Source organism: Vollenhovia emeryi, unplaced genomic scaffold (genome assembly GCF_000949405.1).
Source record: "Vollenhovia emeryi isolate VEMERY1.0 unplaced genomic scaffold, V.emery_V1.0 DF939227.1, whole genome shotgun sequence".
Lineage (NCBI taxonomy): Eukaryota > Metazoa > Arthropoda > Insecta > Hymenoptera > Formicidae > Vollenhovia > Vollenhovia emeryi.
Genome location: NW_011967139.1, coordinates 93,023 through 100,852, shown reverse-complemented (window position 1 = coordinate 100,852; position 7,830 = coordinate 93,023). Strand labels below are relative to the sequence as shown.

At 42.7% G+C, this 7,830-nt stretch overlaps 1 protein-coding gene across 5 annotated transcripts in view; it reads left to right on the top strand.

Moving 5' to 3' along the window:
- LOC105560566 (synaptotagmin-7) overlaps positions 1-7,830 on the top strand; it is a 219,939-nt gene that overhangs the window by 153,633 nt on the left and 58,476 nt on the right. The window contains exon 1 of one of the 5 annotated variants that reach the window (XM_012009781.1): positions 6,807-6,844. The exons of the other annotated variants lie outside the window; for them this stretch is intronic. The gene's annotated coding sequence lies outside the window, so the exon portion shown is untranslated. Of the gene's footprint in view, positions 1-6,806; positions 6,845-7,830 lie in introns of those variants that run through there. 5 annotated transcript variants of the gene reach the window in all.

The following is a 7,830-nucleotide window of genomic DNA, read 5'->3' as shown; positions in this document are numbered from 1 at the left end:
GTTCCCCTATATACATTTTTCTGGTATGCATTTTGTACATTTTACGCAAAATGACTCTGACTCTTTAAACGTTTCTCGCGGATTGTGTAGCCTGTAAAATGTATATACAGTCATGAACATCGAGTTTTAAGTTTAATTTTAGTGTCCGAATGTTAAGTAATGGCTGACAAATGAATGGAAAGACATCAATTTCAAATAATTTTGAAGTTTTCGTCACTATTGTGTGTCAAAGAGTACAATGGAAATGCGAGCTAGGGAATATTTTGTACGCCACGTGTACCTTCTGAACGTGCTCTTTGAAAAGAGAGTCGAAGTGCACATTTAAGTCTCGTATACCAGTTGAAATACAGAGTCGGAAATGTGTTCTATTGTGAACGCGCGAATTAGCTATTTGACGTGTGAAAAGTGAAACAATGGTGCGTATTCCCATGGTACATCTGGAACGATAAGTGTAACCGTCTGCTTCACGATTTTATCCGTTCAGAGGGAAAGGGTGCTCTCCCAACGAGCATGTGTAACGTCAGTCAGACAGCCGTGTTTAGAATTAGAGACGTTCCAGCCGTTAGACGCATTATATCGCGACTTCAAACATCCCTCTCGGCCGAGGGAGATCCGCATGCGAGCTGTATTATAATCTTTCTGCATAAAGCGCAGTCATGCTGTAATTAATAATCCTAATGCAAACAGCGATGATGTTACCAGGTGGAAAATTATTCCCATCTCCACTCACCTGCGGTTCAAAGAGTAAAATGCCGTTCGCCCACGAATGTAGAAAGTTCAACTATGACTTTTTTTTACCGTCAGTGGTTTCTGACCATACCTGGTATTTTTTTAAATAATACAGAAAATTTATTGCAAAAATTATTACCTTAGCCAGGATTTGAATCCGTACATTTGTTTTCATGAGAAAGATTGCATTGACCACCTGTCGTGAGTTGTTTGCGCATGAATTGCCCTACACTCTAGACGGGCGTCTCACCAATTCGACCACCGAGGCATATGATAATATTTGTCGCAATGACAGTATAAAGATGTTGTCAACGCGTTTATTTCGACTTTTTTTTATCTGCGCGCCGATAAGGGTTGTCGGCCGTACGCAGAACTGTCGAGTACGCGATTTCTAAGTTTTCCCTCCTCCCTCCCCCTTTCCCAATTGCGTGGGAAACGCCATGTTTTAGGTCAGTGGTGAATAATTTATTCATCATATGCCTCGGGGGTCGAATTGGTTAGACGCCCGCCTAGAGCGCAGGGAGGACCAGGTTCGAACCCTGGCTGAGGTAATATTTTTCGCAATAAATTTTCTGTATTATTAAAAAAAATTCCAGGCATGGTCAAGAAAACACTGACGTTGTTAATCATCGCTGGCGACATTGAAGAATTCTTATTATATGATGTTTTTTTGTCAAAGTTCAGCAATCGACATTTCCCCATCTCTTTTCCGCGCGACGTAATAATGCGCCGCTGGCGTTTTCCGATGCCTCGCTACCTCGAATTTCGGGGTGACAAATGAGGGGACGGCTCGCAAGCAACTCCTCGTCTCGGCTTGATCTGCTGCAAAGAGACAGCGGTGATCCGCCGTGCAAACTTGGGAGGGAACTATGACAAGTCACATCGCGTTGCGCCATGAAAAATCTCTCTAATCCGCGTATTACATTTTCTCAAGGCCGTACATTTGTTTTCATATTTGCTGCGTATTTTTTTTTGCACATTTGTTTGATCTGAAAAGCTCGCTTTTTTCCAACTACGCGATTCCGCGGACGGGGAAGTTTGTCGGGCACGTTTGCAATATAACGGTACCGTTTTAATTTTCGGACTTTACGGAGAAAGATTGCATTGACCACCTGTCGTGAGTTGTTTGCGCATGAATTTTTATGGAAGCAGAGCGGAAATAAGCGCGATGGCAGTTACAAAAATGAAGAGGGAAAATAGATGGAAGGTAATTAAGTTGTCCCGGCACCGACGCCCGAGCGTTAGTTATAGTAGCTGTCAATATGAAAATTATGCGGGGTTTCGAACGAATACATCTGGAAATTTCGACATTTGTTTCGTGAACAATTAAAATAAGCCCGAGTCGAAATTTGGGCCCTATGTCGAACCTTTAATTTTATTATATAGTAGGACCTAAGACAGTAAAAGAGGTCGAACTGCAAGTACAAAATTTACTTCTACTTTAAAACTGATGGTATCGGAAATTTCTACTTTTGCCAATTTAGCATTAAAGTAGGTCCTTTCAAGTAGGAGCTAAAGTCAATCTTTAGAATTAAAGATTCAAGGGAGGAGTAAAAAAATATAATGTTATCAAAGTAGGTTATTGCTGGTCTACGTAGGTGGATAGATCAGCCAAGTAGGTGTAAATTAGCCTTAAAAGTGTCAAAACAGTACCGAAATGTCGACTCGGGAGAACGGCCACTTTTTCCCAATGTGGCCCGTATTACGTTTTTCGTTTCGCATGCCATTGTTATAAGTTGTAAGTTTTCACTTGAAAATAGTTTTCGTATAAATGCGCGGCTAAGCCGATTCGAGATAATCCGTACACACTCGTGCCCGTGAATACAGAATAGAATCCTATTTACGTTTTAACGTGCTGCGTAATACGAGAAACATTTGCAAAATCAAAAATTCAACACGTGTGTAAAATATATTAAAATATACACGTGTATCGAAATACACGGCAATAAAGTTGTAAATGGTATTCCGTGCTGAAATCTCACGCGAATTATGGATCGTTTAAAGTGAATTTCATAGAGCGTCTTGACGTATAAGCCACGCTCGTTGGATTGCAATACATCGCATTGGTGAATCGCGCAGGCATGAGGATGATTCCACGAGACGTCGATCAAATTTTCGGTCGTACCTCCGGAATACGCCACGTCTTGGAGCTTTTATGATATTTTTATGATAATACATATTGCTTTTCTGAGTACAAACGCGACTTGACGGGGAATTACGGCGTAATTTAAGATGCTTAGGACGCATATTTTAGAATTGTAACGATACTCGTGCACACTGTTACATATTACTGCGTATTATGTATATATGTAGCAAGATAACTTGAAGAATACACGTGTACAGTTTATGTAAATCTGATTTTATCTGTCTTCACTTGAACTTAACTTCCCTCAGGTATAATAGTTTTAATTGAAGCAGATTATAATTACAAATAATATTCTACTTCGAAATACCTCAGTATCTTATCTCTAGATAAAGACCACTTTGCTTGAATACGTGATAGTCTTTATGTTTAAAAAGTTACAATTTTAAATAATATTCCCCTTTAAAAATATTCCAACGTATTGTTTATTTTTATATTTATTTCTACTTTCAGCTGAAGATAACTTCAATTCAATAGTTTCCCTTTCTAAAAAGGAGATGTTACCAGCGCGATTGTCATTAATATCGAACAGCTGAGGCCTCTTTTCCGCGATGTCGATTGATCTTCTCGAAGCGCGGTGTGCTTCACTTCGCTTTTAGATTCATAGTAAATGAAGATTTGCAATTTAGAAATATACATTTGTATACACCAACTATTAAGGTGAAATCTCTAATCTTAGTAATTACAATAGATTTTAAGTAGAATTTAAGTAACAACGATTTCTGTTTCGAAATATTTTCTCGATTAAACAGAATTAATCGTTAATTTAATCAATACCAATAAGTCCGCGGAATAATACGCAAAACGTAGCAACAGTCACGGAACAAAGTAATGTGCAATAAAATATTAAGTACGGAATTTTCCATTGCGTGGGTAGGCCAACGAATTCTCAACGTTTTTTTGTTGTTTTTCACTCGGCGCGATGACGTACGATGTTTTTGCGTGCCATCGTGTACCTGAAGGTCGCCGCGCTCTCACTCGCTCGCCGAACGTCGTGCCGGCAGGCAGCAGCGAGAGTCGCTCCGTGCGTGTTATTACGTTTGCTTATTACTTTTGCGTTATCGGTTTCCAAGACTCGATCGCGATGAATGCAGGGATAAAACGCTATTAATTTGGACACCTTTATCAGTAACAAGTAACGTTCCTCGATTAATTATCAAGTTTCTACAACTTGTAATGAGAAACGATTTGCAAGTTGCGGCGACGGCCCTTTATCAACGTATCTCTTTATCAACTCATCTAAAATATGAATGTAAACCGTGGTACTTTGTCGCGGTTACATCTCGTTTACGCACCGCACTTTTAATTATCTATCGGTTTCGTGTAATCTGTTCCATTTTCGGGAAAAAGAGAGAAATTTGTGCGACTTCGGCGTTCGCGCTGTAATTCGCTCTGTCATTCTTCGCAACTCGAACGGGCCGGAAGTAAAGAAAGTCGCTTATTGCACGTTGCGGACTAATAACTACTTCTTTACCGCAAATTATGCTTCCGATGCTCGCGTTGCGTTTTATATCGCCAATTCAAAAGTGATTTATCCCAATATTCTTCCGAATCAAGAATGCAAGTGGTTAGTTTGAGTAATTTATATGACAAAAAGTCACGCGATATTTATTATTTTGTGCGTTTTGCGGTATTTCACATCGCGTACGGGAGTGCCCGAAATTTCGCGCGATCGATGATTTTTGCGAGTGAGTGTTGTGTGAGTGCAACAAGGATATCTGAGAGGAGGAGGAGGCTTCGGTGGCATCGGGCAACGGCGGAGAAATCGTAAGATAAGTGTCTTACATATCTTTATATTATTTGCTACTTGTGCAAAATAAAGCATCTGTTTTGTGTTTTTATTTTATTTATTCAAATTATTTGAACGTGGATTCGAATAAGTGTTAGAGACGAAACCATACGTATAAAATTTTGTGAGTTTATATGTAAAAGAAAGACTTTTTCAGTATTCTATATACTTAATTTAATAAATACTTATTTAAAAATATAAAATATAAAGTATATTTAATACAATAATTTCGATTTTATAATTATTCTATACTAATCATATACATATTTGTATTTTTACCGTTTACCATACATATACAGTTAACGATGTACAACGCTGCTATTGCGAATCGTATCAGTGAGTGATAAATTATCCTTTATTTTTAAGTGACGTTGCGCATACAATTACTTCTTTGCGTGTGTACAAAAATTTTTTAAATACACAATGCTCAGCTACAAATTGCGCGCGCGAAGCGCGCGTTTTGTCATTTCTAGTATATTAAAAAAGGAATTGGAGTTATAAATAATATTTTATCACTCAATATCCTTTTTGTCTTCGGATGAGGATAATTGAAGTGCAGTAGTTCCTATTAAAAAAGATTATAATTGTAAATAATGCGCCATGTGTGCATTGGGAATATTTCAATATTTTAGACGAAGACAACTAAAAGCTTAAATATAATATTTTTTATTTAGAAACACGACTAAAAATAATATTCTCTATTATTCTACATTCGAACGTACTTCGACATCATTCTCGTTCGAAATTTATACATGACTGGCGGCCTCGCTCGGGCCTCCTTTATCTTGAATACCCTTTTGTGAAGATCATTCTTGTTCAATATCTTTTTTGCATATCTCAATTCTGTTCAAATGAATTTTTCCAGCTTCTCTCGGGCAATGTACAAAAATACACAATACCGATTCCAAAAGCTATCCACACCCACAGAAAAGACTTCCGGATCTAATGCTATTACACTTCAATGTATCGTAAAATAGGATCGATATAGCGCCAATCATATTTATTAGAGAAAGAAATATTTTAATCTTAAATGAAAAATTCTAAAATGTAGAATAAAATGATAGTATATGTCGTCTTTTGTCGCATATCGTGGTGCCAACTTCGTGCGTTGGAGGGAAAATTTATTCTATACACGCAATAATAATATATAAATTTACATTTATATAAGTTACTCCCGTCTCAATATAGTAAGTCAATCTTTTTTAATTCGATAGAGGAGAATAATTATTGATTTTATTTTGATATTGTCTTATTTTTATACTAAATGAGGTTGTGAGAAATATAAATGCGTCAAGAATATTTTTCGTCTCGGCAACAGAAATCCTTTCTGGGGGTGCAGATTAAAGATAGCCTATTATACTTTTCGATCCTAGAATCTTACCGAAGAACCATGCCAAACTTGGTACAGATCGGTCCATTAGTATAGAATTGTATAAAGAACGTACAAACAGAATTTTACTTAAATTGTACGTAGAATAATCACCATCTTCGAGAGCAATTTGCTCGGCAACTGAAGCATTTTCGAGACAAGAAGACGGAAAAATTCTCGGTCTGCAAAAAGCGCCAGGTGTTACAACAACTCGGGGGTTGTGTCTTACTCGAGGGATCGCGGGGGAATATTCTCTAAAACAAAAGTTTCGCGAGACCACTCTGGAGCATTAGCGTCCTCCGTTCTCCTCCGCGGGGTCGTCCTCCCGCCCGAGTGATCGCCGGCGCCCCTAGGCCGCGCGATCGGTGATTTCTTTCACGAGCAGCGAGGTGGCGCCAACGTATCGAAAGCTCCAGCCCCGGAGGATCGACGCGCTAGCTGCAAGCGCCCAGCTTAGGGGTGGAAGAGAGGGCCCCGGCACGAGGAGGAAAGCGAAGCTCAGTCAGTGATGCGACTCCGCTACGGTCAGACCGGAGCGACCTCACTCGCGCGCCGACGCCGCCGCCGTCGTCGTACGCTCGTCAGGCGCAACAGGACGTCCGACCCGTGCCGGGCACGTTCTCTACTGTGATATGCGTGGCGTGTCCCGCCGCCGCGCCGGGCCCTGCCTACGTTACGGCTGCACGCCGGATCGCGGTGCGATCGCGCGGGGGTTGCGACGCTCGGCCCGACGGTAATCGGCGCGACGCCACGCCGCGCCGCGATGCGACGCCGCGAGACCACCATGCCCGTGAGGAACGCAATCGGTGAAAAGGTACACGGGGGGTCCACCCCCGCTCTCGTCCCTCCTGCGGGAGGGTGGTCCCTGATCCGGCGGCCCTCGACGCGCCGCTCTCGACGATTAATTATCCGATTTTCCGCGCGATCGGCGCGTTTGTACTCGCGGGGCGATCGGCCGACATGTCCGCTCGTCGGCTATACTCTCGCGTTGAGATGAAATGCGCGACGATAATCGGAAATGGAGACGGGGACGACCCCGATGTTTGTTCGACGAGCCAGGGAAGCGCGCGTCGTTTCCGATATTAATGAAAATGATCGAGATACGCAATTACTCGCGGGGCGACCGGGGTAACGCGACGTTCCGGAAGTGTTCTCGACGGGGACGCTCCTAACCGGAGCACGATGCGATGGTAGACAATGGGGGTTCGCCTCGTGCCCGAGCTGGCGCGGACATCTTTATGGTCCGCGAGTCACGAGGTGGGAGGAGAAGCGTATGCAAATTTGGGGTGGCAGGCACGATCGGTACGGTGATACGGCGAGAAAGGGTGGCAGACGGGGAGAGAGGGGGAGAGAGAAAGAGGGTGCCTATTACTACAAGCGACGTGTTATTTTTCCTCGGGTCGACATCGCAAGTGTTTTCCACTGTGGTCACAAAGGTCACGCGCGAGAGAGTTCGAGAGGCGCGGCGCGATTTCCCTTTTTCACCCCTTCTTCCTCTCTTTCCCTCGCTCTCCTCCCTCCCTTCTCTCTCTCTCTCTCTCTCTCTCTCTCTCCATCTCTTTCTCGCGTGGTCAGATAGACTGCCGATAGTAACAGGTGGGTCAGGGGTGTTTCGCCGGCGAGGGAGTCTCACTACGCCGACGCTGGACACGCGAGCCCGTCGTCGTCGTCCTCGGCGTCGCGCGGAGGATTTTCCCACCGCCAGCTACCTCTACACGCTTGGCCGTCTTCCTGCCCATACGCCACGTAAATGGCGGCCGACGTAAAACGCACCCTTGCCGTGCCACGCTTGGGATCCCT